At 43.9% G+C, this 26,490-nt stretch overlaps 1 long non-coding RNA gene across 1 annotated transcript; it reads left to right on the plus strand.

Moving 5' to 3' along the window:
- The first annotated feature begins 9,743 nt into the window (after positions 1-9,743).
- Positions 9,744-25,549, plus strand: LOC134736583 (uncharacterized). The gene is made up of 4 exons (XR_010120659.1): positions 9,744-10,087; positions 13,115-13,204; positions 16,408-16,496; positions 25,175-25,549. It is a non-coding gene; the product is annotated as an uncharacterized lncRNA (long non-coding RNA).
- The last annotated feature ends 941 nt before the right edge of the window (positions 25,550-26,490 follow it).

A 26,490-nucleotide genomic window follows, 5' to 3' on the forward strand; every position in this document is an offset into this window, starting at 1 on the left:
TGTGCAAGGAACACTGCGTTGATGTTGTGGAGGACAGGAAGGTTATCATGACACAGCCTTGTGATGAGGTAAGGAGCACAACAGCTCGTAAATAATTTTCATTTAACAACAGAAGATTGTCATAAGGCAGTATTTAGGTACAAAGTGAATGAAATAGCTGTCGATGCTGGTACAAGGGATTCAGAGGGGAAAGAGGGAAGTGTGTGTGTGTGTGTGTGTGTGTGTGGTGGAGTGTGAATGTATGTGTTTTGTGATTGGTGTCAGGGTCCAACTTGGGAGGCAAGTTGAGTGAGAACACTCTCCATGGGATAGGGTGTGGGAAAATAGTGGGGTTTAGTTTAGGGTCCAGGAAATATGGGGAAGGACTAGAGGCAATATATCTAGTTAGAGTACAAAGATTCTAGGTGTCAGCCATGGTCACAGTACGTATTTAATCTGAAAGGTGGTTCAAGGCAACCCATATGAAATCAAGCGGTGTCCACCTTGACCTTGTTCCTTTAAACCAGCTGGCCTATCCACGCACCACACATTTATTGGTAAGGCTAGTCCTGGATGCATTAATGCCTTTTCTTTTTGAGACAGGATCTCACTTTGTAGCATAGGCTGCAGTGCAGTGGCATGAACATGGATCTTTGCGGCTTTGATCTCCAGGGGTCAGGTGATCCTCCTGTAGCTGGTACCATAGGCGTGCGCCACCACGCCCAGCTAGTTTTGTATTTTTAGTAGAGACAAGGTTTCACCATGTTGCCCAGGTCAGTCTTGAATTCCTGGGCTCAAGTGATGGGCCCGCTTCAGCCTCCCAAAGTGCTGGGATTACAGGCGTGAGCCACCACACCCAGTCCATCAACACCTTTTCTAATAATAATCTAGAATCCTTCACTCTTGCCCTTGAGAATAGGAAAGTGAAAGGCTTCCTAACTCAGAGACTTATTAGACCGTGAAAGCAGAAGAGTTAGCTTCTGGTCATTCAAAATAAACTGAACCTAACCTCTCTTGTTCCAGCCTCTGAATCCCAGGTTTCATAAAGCTTGTTTCTGTTCTCATACTACTTCCTGTGGATCCTTATTCCTGTAGATGTAATCTTGGGCCTGGATGAAATGAAGCATAAAGAAGGAGTCAAAGACAGTGATTAAGAACTAGGCCGGGTGCGATGGCTCACGCCTGTAATCCCAGCACTTTGGGTGGCTGAGGCAGGTGGATCACAAGTTCAGGAGATCGAGACCATCCTGGCTAACATGGTGAAACCCCGTCTCTACTAAAAATACAAAATATTAGCTGGGCATTGTGGCGGGCGCCTGTAGCCCCAGCTACTTGGGAGGCTGAGGCAGGAGTATGGTGTGAACCCGGGAGGCGGAGCTTGCAGTGAGCCAAGATCACACCACTGCACTCCAGCCTGGACGACAGAGCGAGACTCCATCTCAAAAAAACAAAAAAGACAAAAAAGACAGTGATTAAGAACTAAGACCAAGAAAAAGCAAGAAAAAGGCTCATCCTATATGATTCCTGGTAAGCACTGCAGAGGTGGGCATGGCTTTTTTTTTTTTTTTTTTTTTGAGAGGGAGTTTTCACTCTTGTTGCCCAGGCTGGAGTGCAATGGCACGATCTTGGCTCACCACAACCTGGCATTTTTAAAGTGTTGACCAGGGTGAACCATTCTGGAGTGTCAATGGCATAAAATAGTATTAGTATGTTTTTTGTTTGTAAATGTTATCAAGATGTGATTCAATTGAAATCTTTTTTTTTTTTTGACAGAGTCTCACTCTGTCACCCAGGCTAGAGTGCAGTGGTGCCATCTCAGCTTCCCAAGTAGCTGGGACTACAGGCCTGCTCCACCATGCCTGGCTAATTTTTGTATTTTTAGTAGAGATGGGGTTTCAACATGTTGGCCAGGCTGGTCTTGAACTCCTGACTTCAAGTGACCTGCCATCCTTGGCCTCCCCAAAGTGCTGAGATTACAGGTGTGAGCCACCGTGCCCAGATTGAAATATTTAATACTAATAATTCCATTATTCTGTTTGATGTTTGCATACCAGTAGGTGTAAAACACAAAGGTAGCTGCAGATCCGGTTGCTCAGTAGTTCTTAACCTTAATGCCACCAGCTGAATGGTTGTGAGGTGTTTTCAAGGTACTTCTTTCTTGTGTTGCTTTGAGAGTAAGGATAAGGGAATGAAAATAGCAGAACGAGCAATGGAAAAAGGAGGGAGCGGGATTTTAACCTTGGCCCCCAAGAGGCAGCAAAGGAAAAACAACACAAAGAGAATGAGAAATCCAGACAGTCATTGAAAGGAGAGGGAAATGCAAGAGAAAGCAAAGGCTGTAGGGTAGGAAATAGATAGAGACTGAGAGTCCTAAGCATGGGCACTAAAGGGACTGGGGTAGTCTCAGTTGGAGACGGCAGCATTTTCCAGAAAGATTAAAGCCCATTATTACCTTTAGAAACAAAAAGGATGTTGGAAGCAGAGAGCACAGTGGTGTGACTGCCCTGCTGTGGTTCATGAGCTAGATGCCAGCCGAGGTAAAATCCCCGGAGCAGGAGCTGAGAAGGGAAACATCCTCCACATGGGCAGACACATGCTGCAGAGCCTGGAAATCATCCCAATGTAGATCCCTTTTTAAAAGCCATCAAAACAGTGCGTGCAGGTACATTTCCAGCAACTGACTAGGGGTTGAGGGTTGCAGCCGAGCTGAGCTGGGAGTCTCGACAGATTCAAATGGACCAAGCCTTTGACCACAAAGGAGAAGAGAATGCACAATAATTTTTTTGAGCACAATAATGCCGTGAAGAGGATGCTCTTACCTCCATTTTGCAGGTGAGCAAAGAGATGGAGTATACAGTGATAACGCATTATTCATCCCTGCCCAAGGTCACACGTGAGAAAGTGTGAACCTGGGATTCAAACCCCAGCCTTTCTGTCCTCAAGCCTCACCACTTACGTCATATTGGGCATCGTTTCATTTTTTGAAATCTCACCTAGGGCCAACTTCTTTATATACTTTCTCTGAGCTATAACAGGATCCAGCCACGCGCTTAAGTGTCAGCATGTCAGCATTTCAAAAACCTGCCACTTCCACATGACCGTAACACCTAGAGCTAAAATAGGGCAGGATCTCAGGGCCCAGGCATCTCTTTCCTTTTCTGATGATTTCATGGAGTGTGGGGGCAGGGAGCCCTGAGTGGGTAGAGTCCAGATTAGGAAATATTTCCTTAACTGGCCCTAAGGCGTGTGCTCATATATTTCTTTCCTTATATTCATAGACTTATTTAAGAAATATAGACCCCAGAAGATGAACACATTCAATAGATTTTCCTTCTGTTATTTGGAGGAATGATGTGATATGATTGATTTCTATCTTTGTTAAAACATTTAATTACATCTTTCATCTTAAATTATTTGAAAATAGAAGCATTTTTAATAAAAATGGCTGTATAGGGGAAAGTAACTAATATTCACTGTGAGCCTGTTTGTGTCAGGTGCTTTAATCTAGATGATTTCCTTTACTTCTATGGGGAAGGTATTACTATGGCCACTTCACAGAGGAGGAAACTGAGGTTCAGAGACATTACCAAAATAGTAGGTGGTCAGAGCTGGGATTTGAACCCAAGGACACTTGAATCTTGACTAGGCAACATGTCAGGCTTTTAAGAAGGAAGTCTTGGGATTAAAATAGAAAAAACATTTAAGGAGCTTAGGACAATATCTGGGACATAGTAAGCTTTAAATGAATGTTCAGTATTGTTACTGGTGTTATTATTATTGAAAGATGATCTGTAAGACCACCTTAAAATTTAAAAAAAAAAATTTTGAGACAGAGTTTGGCTCTGTCATCCAGGCTGAAGTGCAGTGGTGCAATCGCAGCTCACTGCAGCCTCGACCTCCTGGGCTCAAGCGATCCTCCCACCTCAGCCTCCTGAGTAGCTGAGACTACAGAAGCATGTCGCCATGCCCGGCTAATTTTTAAAAAATGTTTTGTAGGGATGGGGTCTTGTTATGTTGCCCAGGCTGGTCTTGAACTCTTGGGCTGAAGTGATCCTCCTGCCTCTGCCTCCCAAAGTGCTAGGATTATAGGTGTATAACCACACCCAACCAAAGACCACATTTTAAAGAGAATATCTGATGTATTGATTTTCAACCACATCCGGCAGATGAATGAATATCTGGAGATACGACAGTGATCATTATTCTGATGGTAACACTGGCAGGTTACATTTACACCATGATTTGGACTTTGCAGTCTTTCCAAGGTGTCCCCATTCCTAGGGAAAACGGACCATCCTATAGGATTCCAGGAGGCTATTGACTTGTCTTTTGATAGTCAACAGCTGGAAGGAAAGATAGAGGGATTGTATGAGTTCTGAGTGCTGGCCGCAGTTGTAAAAATGCAAGCTCAGGCCTTCCTTGTAATTAGCAGAAAACAGTCATAGGTCAGAGATAAGAAACAGAAGGGCTGAGTCCGTTGTGGGAAGCTTGCCTGGAACCCTCTCTGCTAAAGCATTCCCGAGGTTGGTGGAGAGGATCAGGGTGAGCTTCTTACTGACGACCTGTCTAAAAAATCAGAGGAACGGCTGATATTTAAGGAATTTTTTATCTCCATTTTCCCCCTTGAAATTTGGTTCATGTGGGCTACTAGTTTGCTATTTCATTTTTCCGGTGTTTAGAAAAATAAGTTACATTTCGGTGACTATTTCCTTGCTCTGGCCCTTGCTGTTGGCCATGCTGTTTACCCTTCCTGCCTGAGCACCTCCTGCTGGCTCCTCAGGGCTTACTCAAGAATCTTTTTTTTTCAGTGGCACAATCTCGGCTCACTGCAACCTCTGCCTCCCGGGTTCAAGCGATTCTCCTGCCTCAGCCTCCTGAGTAGCTGGGATTACAGGCATGCGCCACCACACGCCCCCCCCCCTTTTTTTTTTTGAGATGAAGTCTCAGTCTGTCGCCCAGGCTGGAGTGCAGTGGCGCAATCTCGGCTCCCTGCAAGCTCTGCCTCCCTGGTTCACGCCATTCTCCTGCCTCAGCCTCCCGAGTAGCTGGCACTAAAGGCGCCCGCCACCACGCCTGGCTAATTTTTTGTATTTTTAGGAGAGACAAGGTTTCACCGTGTTAGCCAGGATGGTCTCGATCTCCTGACCTCGTGATCTGCCCGCCTCGGCCTCCTAAAATGCTGGGATTATAGGCGTGAGCCACCACGCCCGGCCCCACACCCGGCTTATTTTTGTATTTTTAGTAGAGAGGGGGTTTCACCATGTTGGTCAGGCTGATCTCGAACCCCTGACCTTGTGATCCGCCTGCCTTGGCCTCCCAAAGTGCTAGAGATTACAGGCATGAGCCACTGCGCCCGGCCTCAAGCATCTTAAGCCTCCCTGAACTGCTTGCTTCTCCTCCTCTCTCTCCCCAGTCTAGGCTAAGTACCCGCTCTCAAGGGCATCCCAGGCATGCTTCTCTACCTATATCATAGCCCATATTACTTTGAAGTGATGTCTCTTTCTGCATTGAAAATGTTTGGTAAGCATCTGAATCTCCTTTCAGAGAGGAGCACCTGGGCCTTATATCCTTCATCAACAGAGCAACTGGTATGCAGTAAGTGCTCAGGAAAGAGGAGTCCAATGGAAATGCCTCCAAAACAGAGTGAACCCATCTGTCAGTCCACCATGCAGGCGATAGTCAGAATCACATGACTAAAAACAACCTACTTCCAGTTTTATTTATTTATTTATTATTTTTAGTGTTTTCTAATTGCCAAATCTTATTTTGAGGGATAAAAAGCCAGAAAGGTGAATCTGAAAATCTAGGTATAAGTATAGATGAGCCAGGTGCGGTGGCTTACACCTGTAATCCCAGCACTTTGAGAAGCCAAGGCGGGCAGATCACAAGGTCAGGAGTTCAAGACCAGCCTGGCCAATATAGTGAAACCTCATCTCTACTAAAAAAACTACAAAGATTAGCCGGGCGTGGGGCGGGCGCCTGTACTCCCAGCTACTTGGGAGGCTGAGGCAGGAGAATCGCTTGAACCTGGGAGGTGGAGGTTGCAGTGAGCAGAGATTGCACCACTGCACTCCAGTCTGGGCAATAGAGCGAGATTCTGACTCAAAAAAATAGATAGATAATAGATAGATACATAGATAGATAGATAGATAGATAGATAGATAGATAGATAGATAGGTATGACAAAATGACCACGGATGACAAGGATGAAAGTTTGGGTGATGGATCTTCTCTTTCCCAGAGATAGACTTCCTTGGGCCTGCCTAATGTTGTCACTGTTCATTTAATGTCCCTTTAGGTCAACAGCCAGAAATGGAGACAGATGCTGGCTTCCGTAGCAGCAGGCTGCCTCTAGCAGGTCTTTTTCCAGTTCTAAGCTGGGATCCGAGCCTGTTGTGGGCTACAGTACGCAGGATTTGCACTTCCCTGGCGCATGGATGAGACACTGTGATCCAATTGGTAGCTGAAATTCCATGTTTATGCAGAAGAACATCTGTAGACTTTGTCTCTGGTACAGCCCAGTTACAGTCAGACTCGGTATTTAAAGAATGAAGCAAAGCAACCACAGAAAGAGATAAAATGGCAAGAACTCTCTGTCTGGAGTCTTTGTAGTTGTTTCAAATATGAATAGACAGGAAAAGAAAATAGGACGATAGAGGGTGGGGGTGGGGACAGAGATATGAGCATTTATCTACTAGAGCTGACATATGATCAGTCCTGTGTCAGCTTTGGGGTGGAGAGAACCCAGACGATTTGGATCCAGATAGATGTGGGCTCCTGGCTCTGGCATGTGCATGATGATGCTGGTACAAGGTTATTCACTGCAACATTGTTTTTTTTTTTTTTTTTTTTTGAGACGGAGTCTCGCTGTGTCACCCAGGCTAGAGTGCAGTGGCACGATCTTGGCTCACTGCAAGCTCCGCCTCCCGGGTTCACGCCATTCTCCTGCCTCAGCCTCTCCGAGTAGCTGGGACTACAGGCGCCCGCCACCATGCCCGGCTAATTTTTTGTATTTTTAGTAGAGAGGGGGTTTCACCATGGTCTCGATCTCCTGACCTCGTGATCCGCCCGCCTCGGCCTCCCAAAGTGCTGGGATTACAAGCATGAGCCACCGCGCCCGGCCAACATTGTTTATAGTAGCAAAAGACAGGAAACAACCCTATGTCCACCAACAGAAGACTGCTCCATTAAATTATGGTATGTCCATATAATGGAATACTGTGCAGCTGCAAAATGAAAAGAATGAGGAAGCTCTTTATGTGCTGGTAATGAAAAGATCTCAAGATATTTTGTTGATCTCAAGCTCTTTATGTGCTTAAAGAAAAAAAAGTAAGGCATGGAACAGTATGCACGGTATGCCATGTTTTGTGTAAAAATGGAGAAAAATAAGACTTCGTACTCTATTAACTGGGATATGCATAAAGAAATGCTAAAAGTATACAAGGAACAAATGGTGGTTACCTGTGTTTGTGGCAAGGAGACAGATGGGGGAAACTGACAATCTGAGGGTCAGTAGACAGGAGACTTTGTATTGTATACCTTTCTACGGTTTTGATTTTTTTTTTTTTTTTTTTTTTTTTGAGCCAGAGTCATGCTCTGTCACCCAGGCTGGAGTGCAGTGGCATGATCTTGGTTCACTGCAACGTCTACCTCCTGGGCTCAAAAGATTCTCCTGCCTCAGCCTCCCCAGTAGCTGGGATTATAGGCACATGCCACCATGCTGGGCTAATTTTTGTATTTTTAATGGAGACGGGGTTTCATCATGTTGGTCACGCTGGTCTGGAACTCCTGACCTCAGGTGATCTGCCCACCTTGGCCTGCCAAAGTGCTGGGATTACAGGCATGAGCCACCACGCCTGGCCCCCTTTATACGGTTTTGATTTTTGAATCATATGACTATATTACCTACTTATAAGCCAAATCAAACAAACAAGCATCATAGCTCTGTCATTTTTACCAGCTGACCCTGGCAAGTTACTTAACCTCTTCCAGTCCCACTTTCCACATTAGAGAAATGGGGATATTTATATTTGCCCCACTGGGCTGTGAGGTCACTGAACGTCACTGAACAATGGAACATAGAAAGCACAAAACACAGAGCGGGGTGGGGTGGGGGGAATGGGTGCTCCCAAAGGGTGGATCATACCCCTTCCCTATAGCAATGCCAGCGTCTCTCAGGTGTTGTGTGTGATTGTGATGTGTTGGCTCACATTTCTCAAGAAGCACTTCAGGAGCCACTTTCTGCTGCTTGCCCTGTTGTGAATCTGTCCGAGTCCTCACCCCAGTTAAAAATGTCCAGTGACCTTAAGAGTTCAAGCACCTCTGAACACTCCTCTGGTAGGCGGGGCAAGCCTCTAGAAACTTCTGCTTCACTTTTCTGGTTGGTTGATTTCTCTCCACTCAGCTCCCCCTGCAGAGCCCACTCCCACTCACCCTCCTGGGGAGCAGTCCCCGCCTCAGGTACCTCACTGTGACAGAAGCCGGTTCACTGAACACTGAACATTTGGACAGTATTTGGGTCCATTCTGTCTCCATCTTGCTCGATTGCCCTCTCTCTGAATCAGTTCTCTGGGCTTCAGAATCTTGAAGTCAGAGGACAGTTGCCTCTTATTGGAGAAGCAAAACCTTCTGCCCCCAGGCAGTCTCCCTTAGGAGGCCACTTGGCACATCCGGCGCTCCCTTGGTAACTTAGAGGCCCCGGGGTGCTCTAACTTCCAGGCTGGCATGTGATCTGCTGCAGGCCTGTGTAGAGAGCCCTCAGTGGGGTGGGATGATGTGAGGAAAGAACAGAGTGTTCCGGGCAGAACAAAGCCAGCTGCAAATTTGCTCAGGCCCTTTCGTTTCTTCCTTGAAGGGACCAAGTGCAGCCTCTAGCGGCTGCTTCTGGACATGGTCACCGGAGTCAGACCTGTGGGACTTGTGGGACTTGTTCACCTTAAACTGGGCCACAGCTCCGGAGCCCGAGGAGGCAGCAGGACTTGCTGACATGGTTCTCTGAAAACCTTCACCAGGCACAGTTGTGGTCTGTTCCGCAGGCCAGTGCATGAGTCAGACTGAACGTGTACCCCATGCAGCTCAGGTCCAGGGTTCAGGACCAGGCTGATTTCTGCAGTGAGCTCAGCTTCCTAACCCACAAGGGCGTGCAGAACTCCCCCTTGCTCCATCCTGTAGCTGCACCCTCTGCCCTAACCTCCTCCCCGCCCTCCTCCCCACCAGCTCTCATCCCCACCTCCATTGCCATGGGCTGTCTGCAGCGATGGCAGGGGTTTGCAGCTGTTAGTGGCTGCTTTCCCTGAAGTTCTTCTTTGCACAGATCCTGAGACTTGATATTTGTTGAAGAACAACATCAATCCAATTTGAGTAAGTTGAAAGCAGACCTGAAGTTGAACCGGACCCATTCGCCTTAACTTATTTTCTAGGTTATTTAAAAACGTATAACATCAACTCTTCTTACAAATTTTGGTATTGTGGAATGCTAGGTTGGAAATACTAATCAAATAGATCTCTCTTATTTCATGGAAGACCAGTATAAATTCTCTGTTCCCTAATGAAAACAAACAAACCCCCCAAACAAAAACACCAAACACTTGAGCTCTCATCGGGTACATGAAACTATTTCAGGGGCTGGGCACGGCATTTCCTCTAACCCAAGGTGAATCCCTTTAGGGCACTCAAAGGGCTGTAGCACAGCATTTACTTTTTTCCACATATTCCTTCAAATTTCTATTTTCTATATTACCAGCTACCATCCACAGAGAGTCATAAATCCCCTGAAGGAGTCGTATGTGACCCCACGTGATTAACTTTGCATCTGTTTTGCAGCTGTTCACTCTGCAGTTTTATTTTGCCTTTTGGAAAACTCAGAGCAGTGCTTCTCAAATGTTAATGTGCATACGACGAATCACGTGGGCATCTTGTTAAAATGCAGAGTTTTGAGTCGAGGGTCTGGGGAGGGCTGAGATTGTGCAGTTCTAAGGAGACGCCAGGTGGTGCCAATTCTGCTGCACTGGACACCACACTTAGAGTGGCGAGGTCACTAAATAATAGGAGCGAAAGGATTGTGAGAACACCGACATCAGTGAGAAGGAGGCTGGCTACAGAGACCATGGTAGGAGTTTTCCTTGGTGGTTCTGCTCTTCTCTCCTCGTCCTTTCACTTTCCCTTTCCTTGTAAATATCCTTTACTGTGGTCTTTCTTTGATTAAAAAGGAACTGTGTGAGCAGAGCCAAAGGCCACATTCATCTATGGGTAGCATCTGTGCTTCTTCAGGTCATCTGGGCTGGAAGAAAACAAAAAAGTTCTGCAGCCAGCGATAACTGAAACCAGTGAGACTACTGCAGCCTGTGGGTGTGCACCCAGAAACAGACCCAAAGCCAGCGGTTTCAGTTCCCTCAACTTGATTTTACTAATGTGATAGAGAGGCAGCAAACATCTGCAAGGAACCAGAAATCCTTCGTTTACGTGTGCTGTAATCTAAAACAGTTTCTCAACCGTGGCGCCGCTGACATCTTGGGCTGCCTAATAGTTTGCTGACCGGGAGGCCGAGTGTCCTGTGCATTGCAGGCTGTTTAGCAGCATCCCTGGACTCTACCCACAAGATGCCAGCAGCACTCCCAAGCTGTGACAACCCAAAATACCTCCAGACATCGCCAGATGTCAACTAGAGGGGCAAAATTGCCCCCGATTGAGAATTACTGGTGTAGGATAGGATAAGGTATAATTTGTCAGTTCTACAGAATGTCTACCTTCCCCATAGGGGAAGAAAGTTTTTTCTTCATACTTGTAATTTCCAAATGTTTCTGTAATAAACATGTTTTACTTTTATAGTTAGAAACAACTATTTGGAAAAAGAAAATAAAATGTTTTAAGAAGAGTTTCATCATTCTCATGCTAGAAAAAAAATATATATATATATATTTTTTTTGAGACAGAGTCTCGCTCTATCGCCCAGGCTGGAGTCCAGTGGTGTGATCTCGGCTCACTGCAACCTCTGCCTCCTGAATTCAAGCAATTCTCCTCCCTCAGCCTCCTGAGTAGCTGGGATTACAGGCACCTGCCACCATGCCCAGCTAATTTTTGTATTTTTAGTAGAGATGCGGTTTCACCATGTTGTCCAGGCTGGTCTGGAACTCCTGACCTCAGGTGATCCGTCTGCCTCAGCCTCCCAAAGCCTTAGGATTATGGGCGTGAGCCACCACGCCTGGCCCTTAGTGAACTGTTTCTGAGTCATCACCAAGTGAAATTTCCAGATAAGTGAAGCTAAGGCATGTGGGTTTATATTCTGTGCTTCTTCTAACTAATTAATTCTGGCTTCTAGAGAAAAAGATCTGAGATTGTTCACATGCAGCAGGGAAGAACATTGTCTACCATGGGTTTGGGTGTGGGGTGGAGGTGCCATTATGCTTGCTGTGGATTTGTCTTCTTAAAAACTGAATTGCCATCTTCCCTTGCACCCTAACATTTGGTTTGCTCTCAATAAGGCAGTAGCTGTGGACTAATGGAAAGCATGTTGGCCTCGGGGTCTGAAGATTTGAGCTGGAATCTCAGCTATGCCACTCACTATGACCTTGAATGAGTGGGTCATTGACTCTCCCCTCCTGAGCTTGGACTATGAGCTATTCATTCCCAGCTCATAAGGTGTGTGTGAGGATTAGAGGAGACGATAGATGAAAGCATCTGCTTAGTACCCGGCTTATGGGGAGTGCTCAATCATTTATGTGCATTTATACAACCCTTATTTATTTATCCATCCAATAAGTAGGTGACACAAATTTGGGGGCAGGGAATATGATCCTGTACTGAATACTTAGAAAATCTCCGAAGATGAAAATAGGGCGCTAAAGGGGCTTGTTCAGGAGAAAGGAAGCATCCTTTCCTTTGGGTCAAACATCCTCTCAAAGTGAAGGTATATTTAGAAGCCTTCAAACTGGCTTCCCGCTCTAAGGGAAGAAATATTTGCATTTGTAGAGATGACCTATTAGGGAAGCTCTAATAAATTCTCAAAGTGTGGTTCCTTGACCTGCAGCATCAGCATCACGTGAGAACTTGTCAGGAATGAAATGACAAAGGCCAGCTCCTAAAACTCAGTCGATTTGTAGGTAAAATACTCAGGCCCTCGCTCATAGGCTTGGTTCTTACAAACTTCAGATGCTTTTAATCCACAGCAGAGAAGAAACAGCAAATAAAAAGTGAAGTGGAGCTATTAGAAGGTGGACCAATAAAGGCAGAGATAAGACGGCAATCGATGGAGAAAATTCAAATACTAAGTCCAGACTTAAGCTCTTTAAATGTGGGGTAAACAACAACATACTTCCTCAATAGCCTATGGTCATTACTTAATATTCTAAAGGGAGATATCTATAGTGCTGGCCTAGAATCATCAAGAAAAACTTAAACCATGTTTTTGTGTTCTGTTTAAAATGGTAGGATGGTATGGATTTCAGAAAGACTTTTTTTTTTTTTTTTTTTTTTTAGATAGAGATTCACTTTTCTTGCCCAGGCTGGAATACAATGGCACCATCTCGGCTCACTGCAACCTCCACCTCCTGGGTTTAAGCGCTTCTCTTGTCTCAGCCTCCCGAGTAGCTGGGATTACAGGCATGCGCCACCATGCCCAGCCAATTTTTGTATTTTTAGTAGAGATGGGTTTTCAACATGTGGGTCAGGCTGGTCCCAAACTCCTGACCTCAGGTGATCTGCCCGCCTCAGCCTCCCAAAGTGCTGGGATTACAGGCGTGAGCCACTGCACCCGGCCAGAAGACTTTTTTGAAATAAAAAATATACTTCAAATAACATTTGAGTACTTTAAGGAGTTAGCTTTACTTATTTGGGAATTTCACTTTGTGGCATGCTTCCTTCCCTCAAGAAACTGATCAATGAGGCATCACGGTAACTTGTTGAGGTCAAGAGCCATTCCCCATACCTTTACCCACTCCTGTTTGACCACACTGTAAGAACTCAATAAATACGTGTTGGTTGATTAAGCTTCCCTCTAGGCATTGGGAAAAAAATGGGGTAAACCCAATTGTTTTGTAGTTATCATGCTGTTGCCACCATGCCCGATTATTGCTTTTATCTTCAAAGCCCAATGTTCCCTGCTGATTTCTGTATTGTTTGCTTCTTTTCTTCTTTGCAGAAAATGAAATCTATGCATGGAGTGCAACCTTGCTGAGAACATTTGTTTCCTTTCTATATTGTCTCTCCATGGCCTGCTCGCTCCCTTCAGGTACTAATCATAATTATAGCTATTCAAGATTCAGTGAATTTCATCATTCCTTGTTACCAGATATGAAAATCATTGATTGGTTCAAGGATTGGCTATTTATTGAGATGACTTATTAGGGAAGCCCTAATAAGAGCTTCTCAGAGCATAGTCCCTGGACCAGCAGCACTAGAATCACCAGGGAGCTTGTCAGAAATGCAAATTTTCAGGCCCCACTCAGACCTACTGAATTAGAAACACAAGGAATGGAGCCCAGCAATCTTGGTTAACAAGCCTGCCAGGTGATTCTGATGGCTGGTCAGGTTTGAGGGTGGCTGTTCTGGAGTACCATCCTTCATCTCACCCCTTACTGTACCAAAGGAAGTGGGGTGGAGTTGGGGGAGAAAAGTTGTCCTCAGTTCAGAATATTTGGAATATAAACCTACAGAGATAACTAAGCTTAGTAGAAACAGCACAGGCTGAGATAAACCTCGGCTTAAATTCTGGCTCTGGCTACATGTCTTTGAGCATAGCATTAATACACCCTAAATGTTATTAACCATTTTGTGACTCAGTGTCCTTAATGCTTTGCAGAAGCTAAATGTTAGGTCTCTGGCCCTTATGTTGTTTAGGCACTAGAAGTGTTTCCACTTGGAAAAATGTGTCTTCCTATGAAAACCACATTTGGTGCCCAGAACCAAATGTATCTGAAATACTAACTTAGCTTTATACTTTAGGTATATTATGGGTTAAAAACACACTTAACAGGCTTTTGTGTGCTGGCTTGGGAACTTTATTATCCATTTATTTCATCATTTATTCATGCCTTTTAAAAAAGCACAATACAATTTCCCTATGGGGAAATATATTCCAAGTTCCAAAAATGTAATTTACACATAACTTTTGTGACATGCTCTGTTCATTTGGTGTCTCTATGCATCCATTATATCTTTAATGTAATCCAGATAGTCAAACTCAAGGAGCAGGGATCTGGAAGCTCCACAAAATGAGTATCTTTCCTCAATACTAGTAAATAGTCTTTGTAACTAAGTAAAACTCAAAAGTTGTGACTTGTTTTCAGTACTGACTACGCTCAGTTGAAAACAAAGAATAAGACGTTAGGGCAAACCTGGGCTGATTGAGGCATAGAAGAAAATGGAAACACAGAGTTTGGGCACCTGTTTGGCCATGAAGCCACATCCATTGTGTGCAGGGTAAGTTCTCACTGAGCCTCCTAGCACCTTAGCCACCACATCATAAGGTGACTTCAATGCTGTAATTCAAGGGCAAGAGCTCTAGACTTTTGAAATGAACCACCCATTTTTTTTTCTAAGACGAAATGCACAAATTGTGAGAAGAGATCTCAGCTTTTGTTGCAGATCTGTAAGTTTTCTCCTCTTTAAAATTGGCCTGAGCCAGGCGTGGTCCCAGCTAGTCGGGAGGGACCTGTAGTCCCAGCTAGTCAGGAGGGACCTGTAGTCCCAGCTAGTCAGGAGGCTGAGGCAGGAGGATGGCTTGAGCCCAGGAGTTTCAGGCTGCAGTGAGCTATGATCACACTGCTGCACTCCAGCCTGGGCAACAGAGCAAGATGTTGTCCCTAACAACGACAACAACAAAATTGGTCTGTGAAAATTTAAATGAAGACTGCTAATTTGTGTGAAGCAGTGTGGTATAGTAGGTAGTGTGTGCATGAGGGGCAGAGGATCTGAGTAACCCTGGCCTTATTTCTTGCATATTATCTGATTTTTTTTTTTTGAGATGGAGTCTTGCTCTGTTGCCCAAGCTGGAGTGCAGTGGTGTGATCTTGGCTCACTCCAACCTCCACCTCCTGGGTTCAAGCAATTCTCCTGCCTCAGCCTCCAGAGTAGCTGGGGCTATAGGTGTATGCCACCACGCCCAGCTAACTTTTGTATTTTTAATAGAGATAGGGTTTCACCATGTTGGCTAGGCTAGTCTCAAACTCCTGACCTCAGGTGATCCACCTGCCTCGGCCTCCCAAAGTGCTGGGATTACAGGCCTGAGCCACCGCGCCTGGCATAATCTGATCTTTGACAAGTTATGCAACCTCTTTCAGCCTAAGTTTTCACATCTGTAAAGGAGTAATAATAATACTAATGATACTCAACCTTCCTAATTCCCAGGGCTATTGTTGTAAGGAACAAATAAGATGATATATGTTAACATCTTAACCAGTCTATATGGACATGGAATATTTATCTAGGAAAAAAACCTAGAAAGTCATCAAGTGGAGCATTGTTGACCACAGGGGGCTCTTTTGATAGCAGAATGAACAGGAAGTAACCACGGATGGAATGGACTTGCATAATGAGAGAGATTTTTTTCTAGCCAACATTTAACCCTTTTTCCTGCTTACAGCCAATGACTCTTGATAGCTGGACAAGGTGTTCATGTATGTTTCTCACAGGTATTTTTAGGGGAGTTTCTGCAGAGGGCATTTGTGTGGAACTTTCCAACAGTTAGTGGGAATAAATTAGGGCAGTAGAAATACAGTTGAAGAATCTGAACTTGAAAAACTGTAAACGGCAAGCCATACAAAAGTGAACCTAGTGAAACAGTAAAGCTATGTTTGTCCTGTCACTCATGACTGCGCTTACCCGTCCAGAGGTCTGAAGGTTTAGTCTCTGAAGGGATCAAAGAGAGAAGCCTCTGGATGGGATACTCGAGACATATTTGTGGGTGTGAGCACAATACCAGTGAACACCATGCTAAAAACAGAGATTGAATGGCTATATGCACACTGAATTCAGAATGAAGGCCGGGCGTGGTGGCTCATGCCTGTAATCCCAGCACTTTGGGAGGGCAGATCACTTGAGGCCAGGAGTTGGAAAGCAGCCTGGCCAACATGGCAAAACTCTGTCTCTACTAAAAATACAAAAATTAGTTGGGTGTGGTGGGACATACCTATAATCCCAGCTACTTGGGAGGCTGAGACATGAAAATAATTTGAACCTGGGAGGTGGAGGTTGCATTGAGCTGAGATTGCACCACTGCACTCCATTCTGGGTGACAGAGGGAGACTCTGTCCAGAAAAAAAAAAAAAAAAAAAACCCAGAATGAAGGGACTCATTGTCTTCTTCCTCCAACCAGAACATTGGTAGCAAGGACATTACCTCTAGGCAGGAGGACAGAAGGCTTTTCTTTAAGAAATTGACCAGATCAAGAAAAAAATGCCTACATATACTGACATCAGTGTTTTACCCCAACAGGTACCATCTACACAATCCTAGAATGAAGTTCAAAGTCAACAAAGCTCATCATATGCTCAGAGCTTCAAATCAGGTTTTCTTCTCTACTGGTTAGTATAAGTAGATGGCCAAGAAGCACTAGTTATCTGAGAAAGTCTCTAACATGATAGGTTGGGATGAAGAAAGCAAAAAACCCACAACAGCTTAAAGAATACACAGGCAAGACAGGGAGAAAAGAAAGTAATAGAAAATAATCTATTATTAAAACCCTCAGAAGGAAAGGAAAGGATACTCCATCTATGGAAAAAAAACCAAGATGCTATCTATAAAAAGAAATATTTGGAGGACAAAAATGTGCTCCTGGAAATTAAAAACATGATACTAGAAATTAGAAACTCAGTAGAAGAAAAGGAAATCAGCTAGAAAGTAGAATAAAAAATATAGAAATAGAAACTAAGCTAAAAATGTAAGAAAGTTAAAGGATCAGGAGATCTAATATCTGAATAATGTGAGTTTCCAGAGTGAAAGAACAGAACACAAAGGGGAGGAAATCATCAAAGAAAGAGTTCAAGAAAATTCCTCACATTAAAAGACATTAGTTGTCAGATTGGAAGGGTCTGTTGGATTTACAACAAAATGAGTAAAGACAGATTTACAACAATGCACATGTTGTGAAGTTTTAGAACACTGGGAACAAATAAGTTTCTACAATCTTTGAAAGAAAAAACTTGATCCTTTTTTGTATTTATCATACAAAGGATTGGTAACAGAAGTGGCTTTGAACTTTTGAATCACAACCTTGAAGACAAGAAAATAATAGAGCAGTGCCTTCCAAATTCTGAAGGAAAATTATTTCCATTCTAGAATTCTATATGTAAACTATCACTTCAATTTGAGAGGTGAAAAACTACTTTTTCAGGTGTGCAAAATCTGTAAAACTGGATCTTAGGCAAGCTTTCTTAAGAGGAATTAGGAGATCCAGTTAGAAGAGAGCCCCCTGGAGGATGAGAAGATCCCAGAATGAGAGCCGTGCCAGTGGTGCAGATTAGAAGGGTAGACTAGAGAGACAGATTGAGTGCTGTCATCAACAATTCCCCTGCTGACATTTACTTTTTTTTTTCAACTTTAGGAAAGCATGCCTGGGTTTCATATTAGCTTCTAATCTTGTCTTGACCACATATTGATGAAATTCCTACATCACTGCTGCTTAGACCAGGTCATTTATTTCACCTCACAGAATTGTTCTGTTTTCATTACTCCTGAAGGCTAGTTGGCAAGGACTGGGGTCAGGTCACGGCAAGTTTAGAAGCAGAAAATACTCAATTCAGAGTATAGTCCATCCATTCAGAATGCTAGACATCCTTTGCCTGGCTCACAGGACAGTCCTGTCTGATGGCCCAATTGTGGCAAGCCCTGTTACTGAGGACTCACTGGTATGCCTGGCCCTATGACTTCACCGGAAGGGGCTGTGATGAACATTGAGGGCAGCTAGAGACAGAGCGTGACCTGGAGACTTCTTCAGCTTTTCTTTTCTTGGAAGCCTTCATCTAAAAGTGGTGATGTTATCTGTTTTGTTGTTGTTGTTGTTGTTGTTGTTGTTTTTGAGACGAAGTCTCGCTCTGTCGCCCAGGCTGGAGTGCAGTGGCCGGATCTCGGCTCACTGCAAGCTCCACCCCCTGGGTTCACACCATTCTCCTGCCTCAGCCTCCCGAGTAGCTGGGACTACAGGCACCCGCCACCGTGCCCAGCTAATTTTTTTTGTATTTTTAGTAGAGATGGGGTTTCACTGTGTTAGCCAGGATGGTCTCCATCTCCTGACCTTGTCATCCGCCCGCCTTGGCCTCCCAAAGTGCTGGGATTACAGGCATGAGCCACCGCACCCGGCCGATATTATCAGTTCTTTACAGGGCTAGGGTTGTGCTGACTACTGAGTTTTTCAAAATGAAACAACTATTTTTTAGGGATACATACATTTGTGCTACAACTTAATAAAATGCAAAGGAATGCTTAACATTAAAGTCAGAACAGTGGTTAATTCTCTGGGGAGTGAGGGAGAACAGGGTGCAATTAGGGAAGGGCAGGGAGTGGACTTTAAAATGACTTGTAATGTATTAGTATTTCTCAACCTAGGTAGGGGGTATATTGTTGTGTAATTCTTACTATTTTGAAAGTGTAGGTTGGGCCTGGTGGCTCACGCTTGTAATCCCAGCACTTTGGGAGGCCAGGGCGGGCAGATCGCTTGAGTTCAGGTGTTTGAGACTAGCCTGAGCAACATGGTGAAATACCATCTCTACTAAAAATGCAAAAATTAGCTGGGTGCGGTGGCATGTGCCTGTAGTCCCAGCTACTTGGGAGGCTGAGGTGGGAGGGTCGCTTGAGCCCAGGAAGTTCAGGCTGCACGTGAGCCAAAACTGCATCACTGCACTGCAGCCTGGGCAACTGAGACCCTGTCTCAAATAAAAGTGCACATATACAGTTTCTACATTCTTCTCTATTATCTATATTGTAATACAGTTTTTAAAAATTATTTTTAATGTTTATGGATACATAATAGTTGTATGTATTTATGGGGATACATGTGATATTTTGATACAAGCACGTAATGTGTAATGATCAAATCAGGGTAACTGGGATATCCATCACTTCAAACATTTATCATTTCTTTGTGTTAGGAACATTCCAATTCTACTCTTTCATTGATTTTGAAATATGAAATAATTATTGTTAGCTATTGTTTCCCTATTGTGATGTCAAACACTAGATCTCATTTTTTTTACCTAACTGTATTTTTTACCCATTGACCAACTCCTCTTTGTCCCTGACCCCACTACCTTTCCCAGCCTCTGGTAACTATTCTTCTACTCTCTATCTCCAAGAGTTCAATTTTTTTCTCTGCTCCCCCATATGAGTGATAACATGTGATATTTGTCTTTTTGTGCCTGGCTTATCTCACTTAACATAATGTCCTCCAGTTCCATCCATGTTGTTGCAAATGACAGTATCTCATTCTTTTTTCATGGCCAAATAATATTCCATTGTGTATGTGTATCACATTTTTTGATCCATTCATTTATTGGTGAACATTTAGGTTGATTCTCTACGTTGGCTGTGAATAGTGCTGCGATAAACATGAGTGCAGATAAGAACGCATAAGAGTGCAGATATCTCTTCAGTATATTGTTTTCCTTTCTTTTGGGCGTATACCCAACAGTGGGATTGCTGGATCATATGGTAATTCTATTTTTAGATTTTTTGTGAAACCTTCATACTGTTCTCCACCTTGTCTGTACTAATTTACATTCTCACCACCACTGAATGAGGGTTCCCCTTTCTCCACATCCTTACCAACATTCGCTACTGCCTGTCTTTTGGATAAGAGCTATTTTAACTGGGGTGAGATAATATCTTGTTGTAGTTTTGATATGCATTTCTGTTATGAGTAATGAGATTGAGGATTTTTTCATATAACTGTTGGTCATTTATATGTCTTTTTTTTTTTTCTTGCTTTTTTTTTTTTTTTGAGACAGGGTCTTGCTCCGTTGCCCAGGCTGGAGAGCAGTAGTGTGATCTCAGCTCATTGCAACCTTCGCCTCCCAGGTTCAGGCAATTCTCCTGCCTCAGCCTCCTGAGTAGCTGGGATTATAGGCACATGCCACCACGCCTAGCTAATTTTTGTATTTTTAGTAGAGTTGGGGATTTTGCCATATTGGCCAGGCTGGTCTTGAACCCCTGACCTCAAGCGATCTGCCCGCCCTGACCTCCTAAAGTGCTGGGATTACAGACATGAACCACGGTGCCCGGCCTCGTTTGTATGTCTTCTTTTGAGAGATGTCTATTCAGATCTTTTCCCATTTTTAAATTGGGTTTTTCTTTTTTTGCTATGGAGTTGTTTGAGCTCCTTATATATTGTGGTTATTAATCCTTTATCAGATGGGTAGTTTGCAGATATTTTCTCCCCTCTGTGAGTTGTCTCTTCACTTTGTTGGTTGTTTCTTTTGCTGTGCAGAAACTTTTTAGCTTAAGATGTTCCCAGTTGTCCACTTTTGTTTTGGTTGCCTGTGCTTTTAAGGTCTTACTCAGGAAACATTTGCCCAGAGCAATGTCCTGGAACATTTCCCCAGTGTTTTCTTTTAGTAATTTTATGGCTTCAGGTCTTAGATGTAAGTCTTTAATCCATTTTCATTTGACTTTTTTTTTTTTTTTTTTGAGACTGAGTTTCGCTCTTGTTGCCCAGGCTGGAGTGCAATGGCATGATCTCGGCTCACCGCAACCTCTGCCACCTGGGTTCAAGCGATTCTCCTGCCTCAGCCTCCTGCATAGCTGGGATTACAGGCATGCACCACCACGCCCAGCTAGTTTTGCATTTTTAGTAGAGACAGGGTTTCTCCATGTTGGTCAGGCTAGTCTCGAACTCCCGACCTCAGGTGATCTGCCTGCCTCGGCCTCCCAAAGTGCTGGGATTACAGGCATGAGCCACTGCAATCGGCCAATTTGATTTTTATATATGGTGAGAGATAGGGGCCTAGTTTCATTCTTCTGCATATGGATATCTATTCATAATAGAGTTTTAAAATACAAATGGACCCAAAGTTATGCAGCAGATGAGGGATTCCTAGAGTGGATGCTTGAGTTATGTTGAGCTCCAAACCCCAAGGCTTAAGGTAGAATTATTTTGGTTCTGGTAGAGAGGAGGAAACTCCCAATTCCTTAGTATTAAATTCTCACTTGCTGTGGCCTGTTCTGCAAGGATCGAGTCACAGGAAACATCAAGAAAGATGTGGTTAGTTCTTTACCAACTGCTGGACTGCTGGAATGTTCTCTGCCTTGATTCAGATGTTACTGGGGTGGGAGGGAAGCCCCTAATTATAGTCAGTTACTGACTCATATCCATACTTTGCTCATGGTTATTTCCTCTGAGAAGAAAATATGTGGTATTTTTGCCTAATGGGTGCGTGTGTGTGTTGTTTGTTATCTCTCCACAGCGTCTTTACTTGACCTTTAGCTGTAGGGTTGGGCCTTCCTAGGAGCTCTTAAGTCTGCTCCAGCTGTGCACACTGCTGCTGGATTGCTTTCACAGGCACACCCGGAATGTGGGTGTGGCATTGAAATACGCAGCTCTCTGGGGTGTCATTTCACACTACCTGCTGTGGTCAGTAGTAACTGAACAGGATCTGGAAGCACACCTGCTCCTAGGAACTAGTCAGGACTCCCTAGGTTACAAGGAGCAGAAACCCAATGCACAGATTTAAATGCAAAAAAGACTTACTGGCATACGTAACTGCACAGCATTGGAGGAGATTCAGGTACAGCTGGATCCAGGCCCCCACAGGATCATTGGAAGCTATTTCTGTCTGCTTTCTTCTGTACTGGCCTCTTTTCAGGTGCACTCTCCCCCGTCTGGTGGCCTGGGGCAGTTACAGTCTTGCGTTAATATTTTACTCGTTTATTAACTCCAGTATTTTTTATATACTGAGTTCTTTTTGAATGCTCTCTCAATAATTTCAGCAAAGGTTTGGAGACTTTTAATGGTCCAGGTAGGGCTATGTAACCATCTCTGAAGCAATCACATTGGCTAGGGTGGTAGAGTGGTCTCACCAAGAGGGCACACATGCCCACCCCATTTCTGAGGGAGGGGCTTAGATCCACATGACACGGATCGAGAAAAGAAAGGTAGCTTTTGTTATAACAACTATTTGTACATACAAACTTCTCTGGAGTTAATTTTAGATAACTAATTTTTGAATAGTGATGTTTGCAATGATAGATTATAAATCTAATTTGTGAACATTGTCTTCCTACCTAACCATATTTTATGAATTTCCACACTTAATGAAAATATGCTTTAAAAACATAGAAGTTTTCAATTCAAATGAGTAAGAAAGTTTCTGTGCCAGGCATGGTGGCTCATGCCTGTAATCCCAGAACTTTGGGAGGCTGAGGCGGGCAGATCACTTGAGGTCAGGAGTTTGCAACCAGCCTGGACAACATGGTGAAACCTCGTCTCTACTAAAAATACAAAAATTAGCTGGGCATGGTGGTGGGAGCCTGCAATCCCAGCTACCTGGGAGACTGAGGCAGAAGAATCACTTGAACCTGGGAGGCAGAGATTGCACTTAGCCAAGATCCTGCCACTACACTCCAGCCTGGGCGACAGAACGAGACTCCGTCTCAAACATATATATATATATTTTTTAGTAAAGCAATTGGGCAGCAACAGAGCTCTTATGTCTTTATATTGAATGGAAGAAAAACCAAACAGAAGAAATCTACTGCTTCTGACAGATCTTAGGATATAATTATTCAGACTTGGGGCCTTGAGTTCAATTTGATTCATTGAAAGCTCAGGAAACATTTTGGTTTGGTTTAAAGACTTGCCCATTTAGTTTTCCTACTGAAGGGATTTCTAACACAGTACCTGGAAAAAGAAAGTGTTTCTAGATTGAAGGAGTTTGCTGCAAATCTTCTCTCTTATTAAAGAAATACTCGGCCGGGCGTGGTGGCTCACGCTTGTAATCCCAGCACTTTGGGAGGCCGAGGCGGGCGGATCACGAGGTCAGGAGATCGAGACCACGGTGAAACCCCGTCTCTACTAAAAATACAAAAAATTAGCCGGGCGCGGTGGCGGGCGCCTGTAGTCCCAGCTACTCGGAGAGGCTGAGGCAGGAGAATGGCGTGAACCCGGGAGGCGGAGCTTGCAGTGAGCCGAGATCGCGCCACTGCACTCTAGCCTGGGCGACAGAGCGAGACCCCGCCTCAAAAAAAAAAAAAAAAAAAGAAATACTCGTATTTCTGACTTCATATTTTCCCTTCTCTGAGGGGGGCTTGTATTCTCTTTCATTGCACAGGAGTAAGATGCATTTTGGAGACGCATCGCTTGATTTTAACTTCTGGCTCTGTTTCTCTGACTGTGACTTCATCAGAAAGCTAGTCACTCAGTGCCTTTCTATGCTTCCATTTCCTCATCTGTGGAAACCTACATAGGATAACCTAGAGAAACTACTTAGGATGGTGCCTGGCACGTAGTAAGCCCTTCATTGGTGTTTGCTACCATTATTGTTATTTCATGAGCTCTCAAAGCACACAACCACAGGCCTGTTTTACTTCTGGTTGAGATGAAGCTTGGAGGGCAGAGGGCAGACGCCTGAAGCTAAGCAGCTTATTAAAAGTAGAATAGAAATAGATGAGAGGAAACCAAAGTGCTTTTCTCTTTAGATAGTTATCAAAGCACGCTTCGCTGCAGACTATGGGCTTGGGTATGGCCAGAGATCAAAGGCCCTCTTATGTGCAGTGACATTTCTGAGCACAGGGCTGAGTTATAAAACCCTTGAATGGAAGGTTTTGGCACTTGGAACACGGCTTGGGCTAGAAGGGCAGGGTTTTTATAGAGGCGATTCATGGAAGTGCTTATGCTGGTGAAGAACCCAGACTGTTATGACTCACTTGTCTCTTTATTGCTTTGGACCAAGAACTGTTGTTTCCTTTTAAGTCCCTCTGTAGGAGCTGAGCTACAGACTAGGGCCAAGATAACCCTTTCAGGAAGACACAGTGGCTTCAGTGAGTGTGAACGGGAATATTGCCTTGTTGGGCTCTGGGTCAAGTGTCCTGGAGAAGCAGAATAAAGATTTTATTTTACCAGGGTAGAATTGCTTTTGGAAACTGGCAGCATCCTTAAAATCTTAAACTTCAGATAAGCTTTCCTTTTGTCTGTCTGCCATTTTCATTCTCTGAAAGCCCAAACTAAATTTGATGGTGTGACAAGCAGAGGACAGAAGAACAACTTTGGAAAGTAGAAATTAATGTGTCTGGGCTGCTACATATAGAACTAGGGATAGTAGAAGGGGTCATTTGAAGTCCAGGTTGCCTGAGGTCCTGCTAGATCTCCTGGGAAAAACTGAAGGGGACTTTTGGACTGATGGTGAGGCCTCATGCGGTAGGCAGACTCCTAAGATATACTGCAGTGCACTCCAACTCCTGCTCCTTACCTCTTTAGGTCAGCTCCTCCCCTTGTGTTCAGGCCAGACCTATTGACCTGCTTCTCATGAATGGAATATTACAAAAGCAATGGGATGTCACTTTCATGATGAGGTTGCAAGAGGCTGTGATTTCTTCTTTGCTAGGAATCTCTCTTGCTGCTGCTTTCTCCTCTCTCTTGAATTCTTGGCTTGTGTGCTTTGATGCTGAAACCAGCTTCCATGTTGGAGGAACCTGCAAGGCAAGAAATCAAGAGCAGCTTCTAGTCAGCATCCAGCAGAGAACTGGGTCCTCAGCCCAACAGCCCGTAAGGAAGTGAAACCTGCCAACCGCCACCAGATGAGTTTGGAAGTATATCTTGTCCCAGTTGAACTTTGTGTTGACTGTAGCGCAACTGGAGTAATTTTCAATGCAGCAATAGATAAAGAATATACCAGGTCAGTAAAATTTACTGTCTTGAACAAGGAGGGAAACAAAGATTACCCTCAAACTCTGGGGCTTTGGATACTCATTGTGAGTTTGGAACTTATTGTGAAGTAGCAGATCATCCAGAATTCAAGGAGACAGTGGTTCTTCGTCCCTGGGGGATCCTAGGTAATGTTATGGTCTCCAGTACAGAGCTTGGCAGTTATTCCAAGACATTTGAGAAAGGATGCTAAAGCCAAGAGTGCCAGGATTTCTTTGGGACTCCTAATTGAAGCTGAAGTCACTGGTTGGGAGAAAATCTCCTCCTTGGTGAACAGGAGCAGGAAGTATTAAGTGTGGGGAAAGACAGAGGCAAATCCAAGTCTTTATTTATTTATAATTCTGGTTTCAGAATGGAGCTACCACATGGTCAGGAAGAAGAGACTCACAAAGAAAGATGAAGGTTGCAGAGAGGTGCTATGGAAATAGCACATGCTGAAGGAGTCTTCTAAGCAGCCCAGAGGCGATGACATACCGGTGCCAGCAGAGGAGGAGAACCACGCTTCAGTATAACAAAAACTTCAATGAATCATGCTCAATGTGGAAAAGTTGAATAGACATGGCTAAGGATAAAAGAAAAGAACATACACATAATCTCACTACCCAGAGAGAAGCAATGTTGACATATTTTTCTTCCTCAATGCATATTTATATATTGTTGATATTTTTACTGTCTGTGCAATTTCGCTTTGATTAAACATTTAAATTATGAAATAATTCAAACATACCAAAACAATATGTCACCAAGTGTGGCAGTTTGGATTAAGATGGGTGGCAATAGAATGAGTTCCCCTTCATTCCAGGCAATAACATTGGCTTAGACAAGAAAGACATTTATTTTTCTCTCCCCTTAACTATGTCTGTAGGTGGTCAATCCAGGGCTGGTTTGGCAGTTCTATGTCATCATCTCTGGGGATGCAACCTCCACCACTTTGGTGTGCCATTCTTGGGATGCCTTTGTGTTTGCAAATGGTTGTTGGAACTCCAGAAATCTCACCCACATCCTACCCCATAGGAATTCCTCTTTCTCTCTAAAGAAACTCCCAAGAACATTTATACCACACTTTCATTCATATCTTGTTGGCTAAAATGTAGTAACATGGCCACATCTAATTGTGTGATAGGTGGGAAATGAAGTTTTAATTCAAGATGATGTGATCAGCTAAAAAATTCTTTGCCAGGCTGTGGAACCATCAACCAGATTTAACATATAATATCACTTCGCTAATTTGGATCTCTTTAAAATTTTTTTAAATTAAGAAATGAAGAGTTAGGCCAGGTACACTGGCTCATGCCTGTAATCCCAGAACTTTGGGAGGCTGAGGAAGGTAGATCGCTTGAGCCCAGGAGTTTGATACCAGCCTGGGCAACATGACAAAACCCCATCTCTACTAAAAACAAAAAAATTAGCCAGGTGTGGTGGCATGCGTCTGTAATCCCAGCTGCTTGGGAGGCTGAGATGGGAGGATCTCCTGAGCCCAGAGAGTTTGAGGTTGCAGTGAGCTGTGATAGCCCCACTGTACTCTAGCCTGGGTAACAGAGTGAAACCCTATCTCAAAATAGAAAAAAAAGAAAGAAATGAAGAGTTAAAGATATAGATAGACTCTACTTTCACCAAGGATATAGAAAGCTAAAAAAGTATTACTCCCACATAACAAGAAAAAGCCA

The sequence above is a fragment of the Symphalangus syndactylus genome, chromosome 5, assembly GCF_028878055.3.
Source record: "Symphalangus syndactylus isolate Jambi chromosome 5, NHGRI_mSymSyn1-v2.1_pri, whole genome shotgun sequence".
NCBI lineage: Eukaryota > Metazoa > Chordata > Mammalia > Primates > Hylobatidae > Symphalangus > Symphalangus syndactylus.